Consider the following 17,500-nt stretch of genomic DNA (forward strand, 5'->3'; position numbering starts at 1 on the left):
GTTTGTTTGTTTGTTTGTTTGTTTATTTGTCTGTTTATCTATTTATTTATTTGTTTGTTTATTTTAATTTTCTGTTGAAATGTAATGTAGATATTGCGTAATAACATTCACCTTCATCCACACTTTCTTCATCCTCCACTGAATTGCGACAGAGAAAGATCAAAGTGTCCTCGCAGAAGTAAATGAAAACACCACGGCCGTGCAGTGCAGTCGCCGCCTGTGCGCGCGTCACACAGTAAAAATTCTAATACCACAATTACTCTAATGGAAACATTGCGATGAAAGTGCGACAGATATAACGCTTTACTGAACTGTGAGCAGGAGAAATATCAGTTAAGTAGAATTACTGTTTTGTTTTGTTGCATGATGTGAGATTATTCTGTGAAGTTTTTGTGAAGTTTTTGTGAAGTTTAGTTCTGCTTTTCGTTATTTTTATTGTGCAGAATAAGTGCACGAGAGAGAGAGAGAGAGAGAGAGAGAGAGAGAGAGAGAGAGAGAGAGAGAGAGAGAGAGAGAGAGAGAGAGAGAGAGAGAGAGAGAGACTGAAAGGAAAACTAATTTACTCACAAAACGAACAAACCCAGACTCCCTCTCCTCCCTCATGAGAGACACAGGAATCAAGTGATGACGAAGACAAGCTGAAGAATGGTGATGAGTCAGCGGCCAGCATTGCCAACACCACACTCGCCTGTCAGGTTCGTGATACAAGCAGGACTTCAACAGCAAGAGTGTGGCTAAACCTTCTACCTTTATACAGCAGACTGATTGGGTCGTTTTCTGGGGAGTGTTGAGGCCTGTGGTGGAAGCCTCGGAGATCCCAACCATCAGTATTCGCATGGACAGGTGGTGCTTACTTTGATTTCTTCTTATTATAATTTGATAGACACAATGAAAAGTGACGCTCTTGAGAAAACTGAGATGCATGGCGTGTGTGAGGTGGAGGCTGGCGACGCCCCACACGCCAAGCCGCTGAAGGTGAAGGTTTCGGTACAGAAGCGTGGCTGGTGGTGGCGCTGCGTGCCGTCGAGCCTCCTTTAAGCAGGTGGCGGTCTTCCCCTTCCACGGGGAGGAGTACTACCATGACAACCCCCAAGACCTACACCTCAATGCCGGCAGCCATGGACATGGGCCGCCTGCTGAAGGCGCGCCACAGGTCAGGGGACGCCCTGGTCAAGATCGTTCTGACGCACAGCCCAAGGGAAGGTCGTCACCTTCAGGCCGGTGGCGGACTTCATGCGGCGGCTGGGCAAGGGACGAGACCGAAGACTTTGTTTTAGGCCTGACCATTGACGATGGGAACACAAAGGCGCCCTGAACAGCAACACAAACAAGACGACGCCTGTGAAACCAATGAACGGAAAGGAATGGTGGAGGAGAACACTCCCTGGGTTGGAAAAATGTGTCCGAAGTGTCCGCTATGCACACTGCCGTTCTGGGACCTCCTGCAGGCCTGGGAGCCTCTGCCAGTGAAGCCGCCGACCGAGATGGACACCTACGTGGACATCCTGTCGGCGGAATGCACGGTGCTTAGGACGGAAGCCAGGGTGCTAGTGAAGGAGAAACAGAGCTCCGTCTCAGAGCTGGCTGCCCTGAAGGCTGAAATGGCACGGATGGAGCAGGAGATGGACCGTCTTGAGGCCTCGTGGGCCAGTGACCTCATGGAAGAAGGTGAAGGAGAGCCGAGTCTCGAGCTGGGAGGAATGGAAGAGGAAGATTGCGGCTCCAGGAATGAAGAGGAATGGAGGGAACTGCTTGGTGATTACAGTGCAGAAGAGAAGTCCTACGAAGATTGCTTCACTCTGGATGAAGGGCACGAACACTGGAACAGAGAAGATTGTAAGGAGGAAGGCAGTGACGGGGAGAAGGAGGCGGAGGCGGAAAGTGATGAGCACACCCAGGAATGGAAAAGGCATGAGTCTAACCCCAGCATGCACCGCGCCCTCTCGCTGCTGCGGCGCCACAACGCCCCCCACTGAGGCGCCAATGGAAAACATAATATAAGGAAGAAAATTGAAAAAAAAAAATACAAATAAGAAAACAGAAAAAAAGATATAGTCTTAAGTTTACGTAGTTAGTAGTACTAGAAAGTGAATCAGAAGAAACATGAAATATAAAATAAGAAAATTGAACAAAATATGAAAAAAATAAGAAAATACAAAAAAAAGTTCTAGTTGTAAGTTTACGTAGAGTAGAAAGTAAAGCAGGAGAAATATGAAAAATAGAAAATAAAAAGAAAAAGAAAAAAATAGAAAATACAAAAAAAGTTTTAGTTGTAAGCTTACGTAGAATAGAGGAAATATGAAATATAAATAAGAACATTAGAAAATACAAACAGCAAAATTTAAAAAAGTACTAGTTGTAAGTTTATGTAGAGTAGAAAGTAGAGAAGAAATTAAGAAGAAACTTAAATGGATAAAAGAATACTCATAAGGAAATGATAAAAAACGTTCTAGCTGTAAGTTTAGAGTAGAAAATAAAATAGAAGGAATATAAATTATAAAAAGGAGAGAGAAAAAAATTTTAAAAATACAAACGAAAAAATTATTTGTCTACAGTGGAAAGTAAAATAGAAAAATAAAATAAAAAAAAAAATAAATATATAAATAAAAAGATCTATTAGTAAGTTTAGAGTAGAAAATAAAATAGAAGGAATATAAACTATAAAAAGGAGAGAAAAAAAAATTTAAAAATACAAACGAAAAAAATATTTGTCTACAGTGGAAAGTAAAATAGAAAAATAAATAAAAATAAATATATAAATAAAAAAATCTATTAGTAAGTTTAGAGTAGAAGGTAAAACAAGAAAATAGAAAAAAAGAAAAATATATAAATCAGGAAAATAAATGAAAATTCAAACAAAAAAAACAAATGTTTACACATCTATGTTGTTAGTATGAATTCTACTTGTACGTTTAGAGTATAGATAATGGAAAAAAATAAATATATAAAAAGATATATAGATAAAAATCAAAACAAAGAAGGTGCTAGGAAACGTCTCAATGTTTTAATTGTATGTTGTATTAGTTAATTGTATGTTGTATAAGTAAGGTAACAGTATACATAAAAAAAAAAAAACTCCTTTGTAATGCTCTATGGTAGTTGTAAGTTTAGAGTTTAAGTTCAACACACAACTGGCAGCAAAGGTGGTGGTGGTGGTGGTGGTGGTGTTCCTCTGGACAGGGGTGTTGCTGGATCGGGGAGAGCAGGAATGGTCACCCTCCCTCAGCTGTGTTGTCTTGCTCATAACAACACAACACTAACAAAACGTATATTGGTAACAATTTTCGTCCACATTAACATTGTTTCACCATAACGTAATATTCCCGTAAATTTATTGCAGCTGAGCAATTGGCCTCTGGTAGACTTTTTTCTTATTTGTATAGTGGTGGTTATCTTACTACTACTACTACTACTACTACTACTACTACTACTACTACTACTACTACTATTGGCAATGATAATAAGGATAATAGGAAGAGCTTACGGCCTTCCAGGCAGCAAGGCAGATCCCCTCACAGTGACGCAGCACACGGCGCGTGGTCTGCTCGCACCAAAACAGAATAAAGCTGGTAATGTTCCAGAAATATTTCATCCATCATCTGAGCCGCGGTTTGTTTGCATGTTGAGGTGCAGTAAGTAATGCAGGCTTGATTCAGAATGGTGCCTAGCACAACCGCCACTCCACGGAGTTTCGCGAGGGGAAATGTTTTGATGAGGCGACTCCAAGACGAACACAGTGCCTCAGCCTCCAAGATGATGAAGCGTGAGTTGTTGTGCGACCAGTGTTTGTGTGTTGCGAGGTGTGTCGTGTGGGAATACAGTGTTGCTCAGCACTGCGTGTGTCAAGGCAGCACTGCATTGGTGGAGTTGTTCATGAAGGAGCAGTAATGACCGCCAGTCACACCAAATGTGGCTTCTTAAAGAGATAGTCAGAGGGAATATCATGACTGCAATTATTTTGTTAGAGTAAATATATCATATTGGAAAAACTGCTGCATGGACTCTTGTACAACGCCAGTGTGGACCCGCGATGCTGAGTGTGGACATGGCCTCACTGAGGCGTGGAGTCTTGTACTACACCAGTGCAGAGCCACGATACTGAGTGTGGACGCGACTTCACTGAGGCGTGGAGTCTTGCACAACACCAGTGTGGAGCCGCTATACTGAGTGGACGCGGCTTCACTGAGGTGTGGAGTCTTGCACAACACCAGTGTGGAGCCGCTATACTGAGTGGACGCGGCTTCACTTCTCATGCATATTGCCCCTTACTCTCTGTTATTCCGTGTCCTTACTTCCCTTCCCTTCATTGATATTCCTTGCTTTCATCCTTCCTTCCTTCCTTCCTTCCTTCTTTCCCTCCCTCACTCCCTCATTTCCTACCTTCCTTTCTTCCATACCCCTCTGTTTACCATTTTGTTGCCAATATCTCTCCTTCCCCCTCTCCTCTCCCTTCCATCCTGTCATTCCCTTGCCTCCCACCTCTCCACCTCCCCTCATTCCCTCATCCCCTCCCTTCCTCTCTCCCTCCTACACACACACACCACACAATACCGTCCCGTGTGGTGCAATTTCACGAGATGTGCCGGACACAATACGCCTCTACATGACCCACTTCACACACACATTACACATACACACACACATACACACACACACACACACACACACACACACACACACACACACACACATAAACTGAACCGCACCCCCATGAACTGGAGGGATGAGGAAGATCGGAAGAAGGAGTGGAATAGACGGGAGGATGACGAGGGTAGGGATGTTGGAAGACACGAGAGGGCGAAGAGGAGAGAAAGAGGAGGATGAAGATAGGAAATATGGAGTAAAAAAGGAAGAACAGTTACAAGCAGGTACCCAAAATACCTCCTTTAACCCGTAAAAGCCTAAACACGTACAAATTCCATATCATGTATTAATAAAAAAAAAAAAGAGAGATGAAAAGAGGATGAGGGAGTAAGGCCACCTATGAAATGCCTCCTCGTGCCCTCGCCACAGTCTGGGAGAGGCAAAGGTTACTGGCTGCTAGAATAACAACCGCATTACTTCTAAACAAACGTTATGAGAAGAGAATGAGTTGTCACTGGGAATAATGAAAACTGAGAACACGTCATGAGAAGTGTTAATGTAATGCTATTGGGGATAATGAATAAAATATTTACAAACTGCTTATAAACATCTCTCTTTTCCTCTATTCCCTAAACATGGATAGAAAATAAACCTGCCTAACCTAATCTAACCTAACTTATTTACAAACTGCTATAAACACCTTTCCCTTTCTTTCTCTCTCTGTCTATTCTCTAAACATGAATATCAAATGAACCTGCTTAACCTAACCTAATCTAATGTAATCAATCCTAATCTTAGCCTAACCTAGCCTAACCTAATCCAGCCTAACCTAGCCTAACCTAACCTAACCAACCCAACTTAACCTAACCCAGCGTAACATAACCTAACCTAACCTAACCTAACCTAGCCTAACCTAACCTAACCTAACCCAACTTAACCTAACCCAGCGTAACCTAACCTAACCTAACCTAACCTAACCTAACCTAACCCAGCGTAACCTAACCTAACCTAACCTAACCTAACCTAATAAACTAGTATAAACATGAATATGAAAAATTAGTATCCACCTTCTTCTGACACTGGGCTGCTGCTCTCTCTGCGCCTCGCCGACAGGGAGAAGGAAAGGCGGGGGAAGGGAGGGGGGAGGCGGGGGAAGAATGGGACAAAATATAATAGTGCTAATACAATAATCCTACTTATCCATAACAGGCTTTCTGTAGTCTCCTTATTTTTTTACGTTCTTATAGAGAGACTGTCACGTGTCACGGAGCCTACTGGCTCCGTGCAGCCTCCCTTGTGTTCGTGTGTGATACTGCTTCGTGTTTAAGGACATATTCTGACACTTTTAAGATAACACTGAACTAAAATAAAAGTATTACTATCCATCTATACACCAGGCTGGCAATCCCACACAAGGTGGCCCAGACAAGGCACCACACTGTCTTCAGCCTCTCTCTCTCATCGCCGCAGTGTTGCATCCCTCGCTATCTTTTACCGGGTCACTTTAACTGTTCTTCTGGTCTTGGTAACTACATGCCTCCCCCGCTCCTATGGCCTCGCTGCACAAGATTTTCTACCTTCTCTCACACCTATTCTGTCCAAGAGTTAACCAGTAATCGTTCATCCATTTTTCTGGTGAACTCTGGAACTCCCTGCCTGCTTCTGTATTTCCTCCTTCCTTCATTCACTCTCCTAGCTCCGTCTGCCCCGGTGGAAAGATTGTCTCGTGCACCACAGCACTACACCTCAGCCTCAGTACAGGCGGCCACACACACCCACAGCAAGGCCCCACACTATACCGATAAAAAGCATTATTAAAAGAATGAGGTAATGTTACAATTAAGAATATTATGTAAACACGAAATAAGGAGCTGTACTCACTCTAAGACAGGTGTGACAGCAGGTGCGGGGCGAGTTACCTGTATGGAGAGAGAGAGAGAGAGAGAGAGAGAGAGAGAGAGAGAGAGAGAGAGAGAGAGAGAGAGAGAGAGAGAGAGAGAGAGATGAGAGAGAGAGAGAGAGAGAGAGAGAGAGAGAGAGAGAGGTGTTATTAGAATTGTGGATGGCACACACACACACACACTCACACACACACACACACACACATACAGACACACTAAACCACATCAAATGTTTTACATAATTATTTATTGGTAGACTATGTGATAGATTATGTGACAGATGGCGAGGACAAGGAGGGAGAGAAGAAAAAGAGTGAAAAAGAAAAGATGAATGAAAAAAATCAACCTTTTATTCATTTTCTTACAGGCAGATAGACAGAGATACAATAACAGACATTCATACACACAGACTGAGTGACAAAGATACAGGGTGATACAGATATTGAGATATGGATATACAGACGCACACACACACAATAACTACTACTACTACTACTACTACTACTACTACTGCTACTACTACTACTACTACTACTACCTTAACCATTGCAACTCTAACTGAAAGAGAAATATAAATAAATAAATGAAGGAAAATCATTTTTTTTTTTTCATTTACCTACACTTTTTTCATCCATTGTTGCTTCGAAGCGAAAAAAAGAAAAAAAAGTTACATGTTCCTTCAGATTTTCAAAAGTTTGTGAAGAATATTTATTGTTCGGAATTGTGTGTACCTAACCTAAGTCACCTGTGTGTGTGTGTGTGTGTGTGTGTGTGTGTGTGTGCGGTATTCAGGAGTCAAGCAAAATAAGAGTTTATGTAAATGTTTCAGGAATGAGATACACAACTTCTTACTCAGGTGAATATAAATGTGTTGGAAATGCAAGATATTCAAAGTACCGCTGCTTCTCGCTTCTCTAAAACAGTAAAAAAGAAATAGAGACGGCTTTAGTGAATAGATTTCTCTTCATTCGTTTAAATTTATGAGGAAGAAAAGTCAGAGAGAGAGAGAGAGAGAGAGAGAGAGAGAGAGAGAGAGAGAGAGAGAGAGAGAGAGAGAGAGAGAGAGAGAGAGAGAGACGAAAGAGACATGTAAACAGAAACGCAAATACAGAAAGATTAAAAAAAAATTAGACAGACAGACAGACAGACATACAGATAAATATACATACACAGAAAGACAAACAAAGAAACATACATACAGACAGACAGACAGCCCAACACCATTCATCACTCCCCGTCACTATCAGGCATCTCATCACCACACTCCTAGTAGTGAAGGAAGGAATGAAGGAAGGAATAGAAACGAGTGAAGTTTTCATTCTCTTTCTATATGTAGGGGTAAAAAAATGAAGTAGTTAATAAATAAGAACACCCTGTACTTTACGAAAAAAAAAAAAAAAAAAAAAAAATAGTGAAGTTATACCAAGAAGAGAATTACGTATATGTATGAGGGAAAAGTTATGTGTATAGGGATAGGTAGTTATGTAGTGAAGTTATACGGTATAAAAAAAGTTATTTGAGGTTACACTGACTCAAAAAAAGTTACACATAAGCTACTATTTGTGTGGATACGGAAAAGTAATTGATATTGCGGTAGTAATGATACACAGGAAAAAGACAAAGATGAATAGAAAAAAAAAAAAATCGAAAGAAATAATAACAAAGAAAAAAAAAAGAGAATGAATGATAAATGAAGCAACACAGGGAGCACAAAGGAACACAAAGGAACACAAGATATAGCAGAAAAAGCTTTATATCTTTAAAGTTTGGACAGTAGGCTTCCTCAGAGCACGTTAAGTTACCATATGAGGAAAAAAAGTTGAAATATTAGACATGAAAACCAAATTCTCTAGTAATATAAAACGAAAAAAGAATAAAATTAAATAAAAATGCATCAAAATTATATATAACAGAAGAAACACGCAAATAATGAAGTACGAAAAATAGAAAAATACAAAATGATATGACGTGAAAAGAAAAGAAAATACGGAGATAATTAAGAACATGAGGAAATTACACTTAGGAAAAAAAAAAGAAATACAACTGAATACAAACACGTAGAAATAATACAATAATACAACCAAATATATACACCGGTAATGCTGTATGAAAATAGAATAACAGCCGCTACAAAGAGAATACTGAAAAAATACGCGGGTAACAGGAAAGGAAAGGAGAATAGTGTAGTGAAGTTACATAATACAGAGATACAAAAGCGAAGTAATGTTTTTGTACGTATAAGGAAAAGTCGGTTACGTAAAATTTAACGCATGATGGAAGCAAAACAAAATTAATGAATAAGAATAAATTGAAAATAAATAAATGAACAAATAAGCAAATAAATAAATAAAAGTTAAGTGAAAAAGCATAAAAGTGAGAAAATATAAACTCTCTCTCTCTCTCTCTCTCTCTCTCTCTCTCTCTCTCTCTCTCTCTCTCTCTCTCTCTCTCGCTACCTAAGCTCATTAGAACCCTTTTATCATCATACATTTAGCATTTACTTACACCTCCTCCACCTCCTCCTCTTCTTCCTCCTCCTCCTCCTCCTCCTCCTCCTCCTCCTCCTCCTCCTCCTCTTCCTAAGCTACTTGTAAAAACAGGCATTTCTTTTAAATGACTACCATGCTCTCTCTCTCTCTCTCTCTCTCTCTCTCTCTCTCTCTCTCTCTCTCTCTCTCTCTCTCTCTCACACACACACACACACACACACACACACACACACACACATCGTTTATTGCTTTAGAGAGAGAGAGAGAGAGAGAGAGAGAGAGAGAGAGAGAGAGGGGGGAAGGAAAAAATGAATATATAAAAAATGCTTAGTGTGTTGGTATTAATGATAGTGGGAGTGGTGGTGATGGTGGTGGTGGTGGTGGTAGGTTGTTGTTATAAGAGGAAGAGAAGAAATAATAATAATAATAATAATAATAATAATAATAATAATAATGAATGGATATGTGAAGGAAGGAAAAGGAGAGAGAGAGAGAGAGAGAGAGAGAGAGAGAGAGAGAGAGAGAGAGAGAGAGAGAGAGAGAGAAACAAAACACACAAACACGAACAATCATACAAACAAACAAACAAACAAACAAACAAACAGGACAGACAACAGACCAAAACAAAGCAAGCAAACACATAACAAAAATAAAATAAAAAAAACAAAAACAAAAACAAAAACATTTTTATCAGCAAGCAGCAGCGCGGCCTAATATTTACGTCTTGGCAACGTCACAGTGTTGCCGTCAAGAGGTCAATATTTTTTTCTCGCTTGCTATCTCCCAGCCAGCTGATTAACTTAAAACTTCTTTCTTTCCCTGTTTCCCTCCATTTCCTCCCCTCCCTCTGTCCGTGACCCCACCTGCCGTGTCGCCCGTGTCAGTGCCTCGCCTCCCCACCTCGCTAAAAAAACGCCTAAAGGAGAATACACACACACACACACACACACACACACACACACACACACACACATTTTGACTCACCCAGTTAACATACAATAATACTTTTCTCTCACTACGATTTTACATCCATTTAATATGATTCACCCTGTAACCTCACCTCTCTCTCTCTCTCTCTCTCTCTCTCTCTCTCTCTCTCTCTCTCTCTCTGGAAGGCAAAAGTAGAACACGAGGAGGAGGAAAAGGAGGGAAGATGAGAAAGGAAGGAGGAGGAGATTTAGAAAGGTGGAAATAAAGCGTGAGACTGCAAGAGATTGAGAAAATGCAACGAAGGAAGGAAGGAAGGAAGGAAGAATGAGAGAGAGAAAAAATGCCAAACGAAAAAAGGACGTGAGAGAGAGAGAGAGAGAGAGAGAGAGAGAGAGAGAGAGAGAGAGAGAGAGAGAGAGAGAGAGAGAGAGAGAATAGCGGGGTAGATATGGCAGGCTGAGGGTATGGGGGTGTGTGGTTTGGTAGTTAGAGAATGGGAAAGAGGGAGATAGTGGGATGGGAATAGAGAGAGAGAGAGAGAGAGAGAGAGAGAGAGAGAGAGAGAGAGAGAGAGAGAGAGAGAGAGAGAGGTTTATATTTTTTGTTTGCTTTTATTGTTGTTGTTGTTGTTGTTGTTGTTGTTGTTCGTTCGTTCTCTCTCTCTCTCTCTCTCTCTCTCTCTCTCTCTCTCTCTCTCTCTCTCTCTCTCTCTCTCTCCCCTGACCACCATTTTCTTCATTTCCTTCTTTCCTCCATTCTTTCGCTCCTTCCCACTTCCCCTCTCCGCCGCCCCCTCTCCCTCTCCCTCTCTCTCTCTCTCTCTCTCTCTCTCTCTCTCTCTCTCTCTCTCTCTCTCAGGGTGGTGCAGCATATGGACTCTCGCCTCTCTACCTTTGTCCCAGAACAGAAGAGGGTAAGATAACAATAAACGTTTCATAAAAGTCGATAAATACTATTTTTCCTCGTCTATAGATTCCTTTGTTATAAACTTTAGTAATTTTGAGAGAAGTATAAGAACACACACACACACACACACACACACACACACACACACACACACACACACACACACACACACACAACAAAACAAAATTTAAAATAAAATAAATAAAATAAAACAAACTTTTAAAATAAGTACAAAAATTAAATGAATAAATAAAATGATAAACAATGATACTACTACTACTACTACTATTACTACTACTACTACTACTGCTACTGCCACCTGCTCCGTTCAGGGACAAACCTATTGAAGAGGGCAATGTTAGGCTCTTACTTAGAATGAACGACACGTGTGGAGTCTTTCAAACATTCCCGTGACTTCCATAAATTTGGTTCTTGGAATGTTCAATATTTTTTTTTTTCACAGGGAAAGCAATTAGAAGAAAAAATAAGAATAAAAAAAATAATAGAATGAAGTTTGAATATTAATGTGTTAGAGTGTGGTGTCTTTCATCAGCGTCGTGTTTAGAATGTGGTTAGGTTAGGCTACTGGAATGTCAGAGTGTGTTAAAAGTGTCTTGAGAATGGGGTTCACCTAGAATATAAAAGTGACAGAACTGAAAAATGATAAATTCTATCAATGTGATGCTTAGAGTGTGGCTAGAAGAGAGAGAGAGAGAGAGAGAGAGAGAGAGAGAGAGAGAGAGAGAGAGAGAGAGAGAGAGAGAGAGAGAGAGAGAATGGTTTGTATTGTTTTTTGTGTTTTTATTGTTGTTGATGTTGTTGTTGTTGTTGTTGTTGTTGTTGTTGTAGTTCGTTCGTTCGTTCGTGCTCTCGTAGATCACTTTACAATGTGTGTGTGTATAATGTGGTGTGATTAGAATGTTATCATGTGTTGTGATGCGTTTACAATGAAGGAATACAAAGACGTGTATCCTAATGAGCGTGCTATTTATTTATTTTTCTTCTTTTTTAAGTGTAAGAATGTGAAAAAAAAAACGTTGAAAAATAAGGTCTGAATAAAATGTTCGAATATCAGTGTGTGGCCAGCTCCATGAGTGTGGTGTATATAATAAACAACACCACGGGTCATTCACACGCAGGGACGAGATACATGGAGGGAAAAAGGAAAAGCAAGTTGATATCACAGTAATCTCTCTCTCTCTCTCTCTCTCTCTCTCTCTCTCTCTCTCTCTCTCTCTCTCTCTCTCTCTCTCTCCATGGTTTCATCACATACTACTACTACTACTACTACTACTACAATTTTTTTATCCTTTGTGTAAATAAGGGAAAGATAATGATAGAATAATAGAATAAGGTAGATATAAATGAACAACAACAACAACAACAACAAACAACAAACAAGAAAGAAAAAAGAAGGCATGGAAGAATGAAATAAAATAGATAAATAAAACGATACTTATATAATCTCCTCCTCCTCCTCCTCCTCCTCCTTCTCCTCCTCCTCCTCCTCCACTTCCTCATTTCTTATCCATTAATTTTGGTAACATTTTTTTCCGTAATTTGTTGACAAGAGTGGCGTCTGATTCAATAACTCAGCAAAACTTGTATTTCACGTAATAATTCGCTTCAGTATTCACTTCATGGCCAAATTCATACATGCTACAGTGTGACTTGTGTACGTAAAAATCACCACTTTCTTCTCTTTTCACTCTAAACTGAATTATTCCCGCCAAAAATTCGTTCTTTTAATTCATTCATTTAAAGATAATCAAATATGCCTCTTCATCAAATTATATTGTCCTCAGATATTTTGATAATGTGTAGTAATTCATAATTCTCTTACGAAAAAAAAAATATATATATATAATACAATATTTAATTATTACCGGAGCCGAATTTGGAAAAGCTTATATATAACCATCCCAATACATTTGTAGCATTTTCGTATATTCTAGATACTAACATCACTATCTGAATGTTCAAATCTTTATTAAAAGCATAATCATATTTCTTGCAATTGCCAAAGCCGAGGACGAAACTGTGAACAAAACATTGGTATCGTATCAATAATAATTATCGTACACGTTCCTAGGCACAGATTATCATAAATATTTTTTTTCTCATTCAAGCCTAAACAGAGAGAGAGAGAGAGAGAGAGAGAGAGAGAGAGAGAGAGAGAGAGAGAGAGAGAGAGAGAGAGAGAATTTATTTATCTCTCTCTCTCTCTGTAGGCTTGATTGAACAGAAATATTTATGATAATCTGTGCCTAGACATTTGTACGATTATTATTATCAGAGAGAGAGAGAGAGAGAGAGAGAGAGAGAGAGAGAGAGAGAGAGTCTTTTATTCTTGAACTGACCGGGTGAAGTGGTCACTTTTCAAAATGTTTCGGACGGTATCAACATCTGCATTTGCGAGCTATTAATAATCGTTTTTATAACACTCGTATTACCTAGAGATATTTAGAAATACTATTACTAAGAAATGTTTAGAAACAGCCCATTAAAAAGGCATTTTCAAAAAGAATTTATGTAGAAGCCTAGTCTAGCCTACTCCAGCTGTCTCCGATAAAAACTCTTCCTTGTTGTATTCCTAAGAAGTGTATGACCGTGTATTATCTAGAGATATTTACAAGAAGCCTAGTTGAAATGGTACTACCAAGAAATGTGTAGAAAAAGCCTATTACAGCCTACTGGAGTTACAGGGTGGTGTGACGAGGGCCAGCCAGCCGTGGTGTTGTGTGCAACATGATGATGTGCGGGAAGCGACTGCCCGTATCCTCCTCAGCTGTTAAGTGCAGCTGTTAACTTTTACACTCAAAGTGAAAAGTTACTGTTAGCTAAAAGTAAACGCTATCCTTATCGACTTTCAGTGTAACAATTAACAAAGAGCTGGCTGCTTTCACAGTGGAATGGTTGCTAAGGACGCCCTGCTTCATAACCTTGGCGCCGAAATTAATTAAAAAATCATTTCACTACAGAAATGAAGAAATGTAGCTTTCCAGATAAGAATAATTATCAAAATGATAACTAAAACACGTAACAGTTGCTAAATAGTAAAGAAAGTGTCAAATAATTGTAAAAACCGGGGAATGAGTATCGGCCAGTCAGTGTCAGCTGATTGTGTGGCTTCAGGCGACTCTTGGAGGAAGTGTGCACTGTCTTTCTTTCACTGTGTCCACTTCCTCAAGGACAAAGGGGCGACTTGCAGTGGAGAACGAGGAGGAAAGTTAACTATAGGCAGATAATGATACCTTACTCCGTGTCCACACTATTTACAACAGGACGGACACCATCTGTGGCTGCTATGGCGAATACCTTTTATGTTGATCATTACAATGAACTCACTGGCAGGCATTCCTGTGTGATACTTTGCTTATAATTATGTTATTATGTATCATAATACTGAGCCTTTTAAGATTCTTACATTATTCAACAATCTAGTCCATGACAAGGAAAGGTCACTTGAGTAAGAAACATAGTTAATACGATGTGTGTGTGTGTGTGTGTGTGTGTGTGTGTGTGTGTGTGTGTGTGTGTGTGTGTGTGTGTGTGTGTGTGTTGCACCTTTATGTAGATGTTTTCAATGTAAACATGGCTAAATAATTCTTGGCACAGCACCCATTGTAATGAAATAAAATCATCGTGACTGTGCTGTGTACACTCTCACCTCTCAGTCGATCTGGCCCACACCATTGTTAACATAAAAATGATTAATATGTAATATATTTGAATACTTAATGCACATGAGGGTTTGGATAATGAAACAGTATTCAACTCTATTAAAAAGTGCATGTACAAAGTGTATCTATATACTAATTATACAGTTGTTATCAGAATCTTAGTTAACGAATCACTCTATATCGTCGGTTAGATCGCAGGAGTGACTGAAATATAATACTGAGGAGAAATGATAGGCAGGGAGTGAGGGATTAGGGAGAAGAGAATGATCGGGGATGGGGGTGGGTGCCAAGAAGGGTGGAAGGGATAGACTGGCTTGGGGAGTGGTGGGTGTTGGAATGCCTTCACTGGCGATGCTTGGCTATCATATTGTGTCAACAGTAAACACCTTTATTAACAACATTTGCCATTGCACTGTATGGTTATAGATCAGGCTTGGGTGTGGTGTACACTGGGGCAAAGTCATAATCCGATACAATTACCTTGGAAAGTACTGGGAAAAAGATGATTCACGGACTGTGAAACCCATAGTAAACTTAACCTATTCTTATCAAAAACTAAAAAAAAAAAAAAAAAAAAAAACCTAACCTAATTTATAATATTGTGAAAAACCAAAGAAACTAAAATATATATATTACCACCCCGCGGGGGAGCGAACTCGGAAGTTGCGTACGTGCCATCTCATCACCGTATCCACTTGGCCACTCCAGTCGTCGCTGTATGTAACAAATATGTCTTTAATAACGACCTCTAATATCATTATAGGATAATTATCTATATACTAGGCATATTTTCCCTGGACAGGGGTAGCAAAAGACAAGGCCCTTCAGGAATTAGGGAACCACTGCCCCTTTCCCATCTGTGCCTTGTCTGTTCGTGGGACTATCTACCTATAGAGGAGGGGGGGTCCCAGTCCCCTCTCTCCCTCCCTTTTCGTCTCCTTCTACGATCCGCAGGGAATACCATGGTAGTATCCTTAAGCCCCCATCACAAGACTAAATATAATAATAATAATAATAATAATAATAATAATAATAATAATAATAATAATAATAATAATAATAATAATAATAATAATAATAATAATAATAATAATAATAATAATAATAATAATAACAACAACAACAACAACAACAACAACAACAACAACAACAACAACAACAACAATAACAGCAACAATAATGAAAAAAAAAAAAAAAAACACGCGGGACGGTGAGTGGATGCATGCAAGGTGGTTGAGATGACGTGATGTGTGAGCAGCCTGTGTGTGAAGTGGTTGCTGGTCTGGCTCACTCTTCTGTAAATTTTCGAGGGGCAACAGTGGCATGGAGGAATGCTTTGGACATTCTCGTGGAAGGAAAAGGTCAAGCAGGATTAAGGAATGGAAAACGAATGTAGCTAAGCAGGAGAGGAACACAGGGCAAGCCTACGTCAACCGGAACATACCGGTATTGTTACTTTACACAGAACGGATGATCAATAATGTTGCGAAAATTATACAATTTGTTCCGAAAATTATAAAATTTATTTAAGAAATTTTCGAAATATGAGCAAAACGGAGAGTCGTAAGAATTTCAGGCTTACGTGCCTAAAGTGTACACAAACATACAAAAGCCACCAGCTAGCACAACCCTACACAGGAGCAGGGAGACTTCCCAACACTAGCGTCCCTGCAGTGGAACTTTTCAGGTCTTCAATGAACGTTTTTTCCCTCCACTCTAAGCACTCTAATCCAGCAGTTTGTCTTCATCGGCGTCCTCTCATCGTCACCGGCTGCTTGTAGGGAGTTAGAGGGAGTTGTCTGGGTCCTCACGATGCACTAGAAGAATCGTAACTTGCCCGAAAGCACAAGAGACATCAGGGCAGCAAGATGGCTCACCTTCTCATGGTTCAAGGTCAATGGTGCTGTGTACTTGAGGCAGAGAGGAATGACACAAGTTTAACAAGTCTCATGCCCACTGTATACTGTTGCTATGTTGGTGTCACTGTCATCTGTAGTATGGGTTTTTCTTTTATCCGCAGAAAACACATGAACTGTTATGGTTAATTTTTCTTTCATTGACATCTAATTAAGGCATTTGTTTTGTGTCATAGGAAATGCACATACTGTTCAAATTTAAGTTTAAGCACTGCATTGTATTTGTAATTATACTTTCATGTTTTATAAAATATCTTACGCAAGAAGTCTACAGCAGCTCTCTAGTGTGACAAGATCTTTGGAAACAGTGATCGTTAACAATAAGAGTATTCAAAGCTTCCCTGACACATATGATGAGAAAAGGCACCGGGATTCGAGAATGTCAAATCTTGTTAACGACCCCAAAGCGCTAAGTGATTCAATTGTTGTTTGTACTTGACATTGCTAACAGCCACTAAACTAGTCCATACATTATGCACTATATGTATACGTAGTTACGTCACACTGTACAAATATTCGGACAAAAATTACTGTCAGAAAATGAACTCCGCCTATCCCGAGTTGTGGGTGGTCACAGCGGAGCTCTTGATACAACGCAGCTGGTGAGTCGATGCATTCATTCCTTCAGACTCAATGATATCTCTTCTTGCACCAATGTGTCTACTGATAAATTAATCTTCCACTGGTGATATTTACGAAACCCTAATTACATCTTTGGTGGATCAAGTGACCTGTGGATGGTGCCTCTCACATGATTAATTGACCTTCTTTCCCCCTCCTAAACATTCTTCACATAAACACCTCTCCTCACACGTCTGACAGTCACACACACACACACACACACACACAAAGATAATGTATAAATGAAGCCTTTATAGAAATGCATGGAGTTGATATGTACTATAATTAAACAGGAGTGAAGATTAGCACATTATCAAATAATAAACTTGATAACCAATATGATCATCATTCTCCATCCATCTTACAGTCGGCTATCATTAAGTCATATGATTACATTCATCTATGTTCAATATTATTCCTTTCCTTGCTCTCAAAAGAAAAATAAATAAAATAAAAATAAAATAAAATAA

General features: G+C 39.6%; 1 protein-coding gene across 1 annotated transcript in view; it reads right to left on the bottom strand.

Moving 5' to 3' along the window:
• Positions 1-17,500, bottom strand: part of LOC135098794 (bestrophin-2-like) — a 99,338-nt gene that overhangs the window by 64,383 nt on the left and 17,455 nt on the right. The window contains exon 2 of the mRNA XM_064001191.1: positions 6,466-6,503. The gene's annotated coding sequence lies outside the window, so the exon portion shown is untranslated. The remainder of the gene's footprint in view (positions 1-6,465; positions 6,504-17,500) is intronic.

Source organism: Scylla paramamosain, unplaced genomic scaffold (genome assembly GCF_035594125.1).
Source record: "Scylla paramamosain isolate STU-SP2022 unplaced genomic scaffold, ASM3559412v1 Contig81, whole genome shotgun sequence".
Lineage (NCBI taxonomy): Eukaryota > Metazoa > Arthropoda > Malacostraca > Decapoda > Portunidae > Scylla > Scylla paramamosain.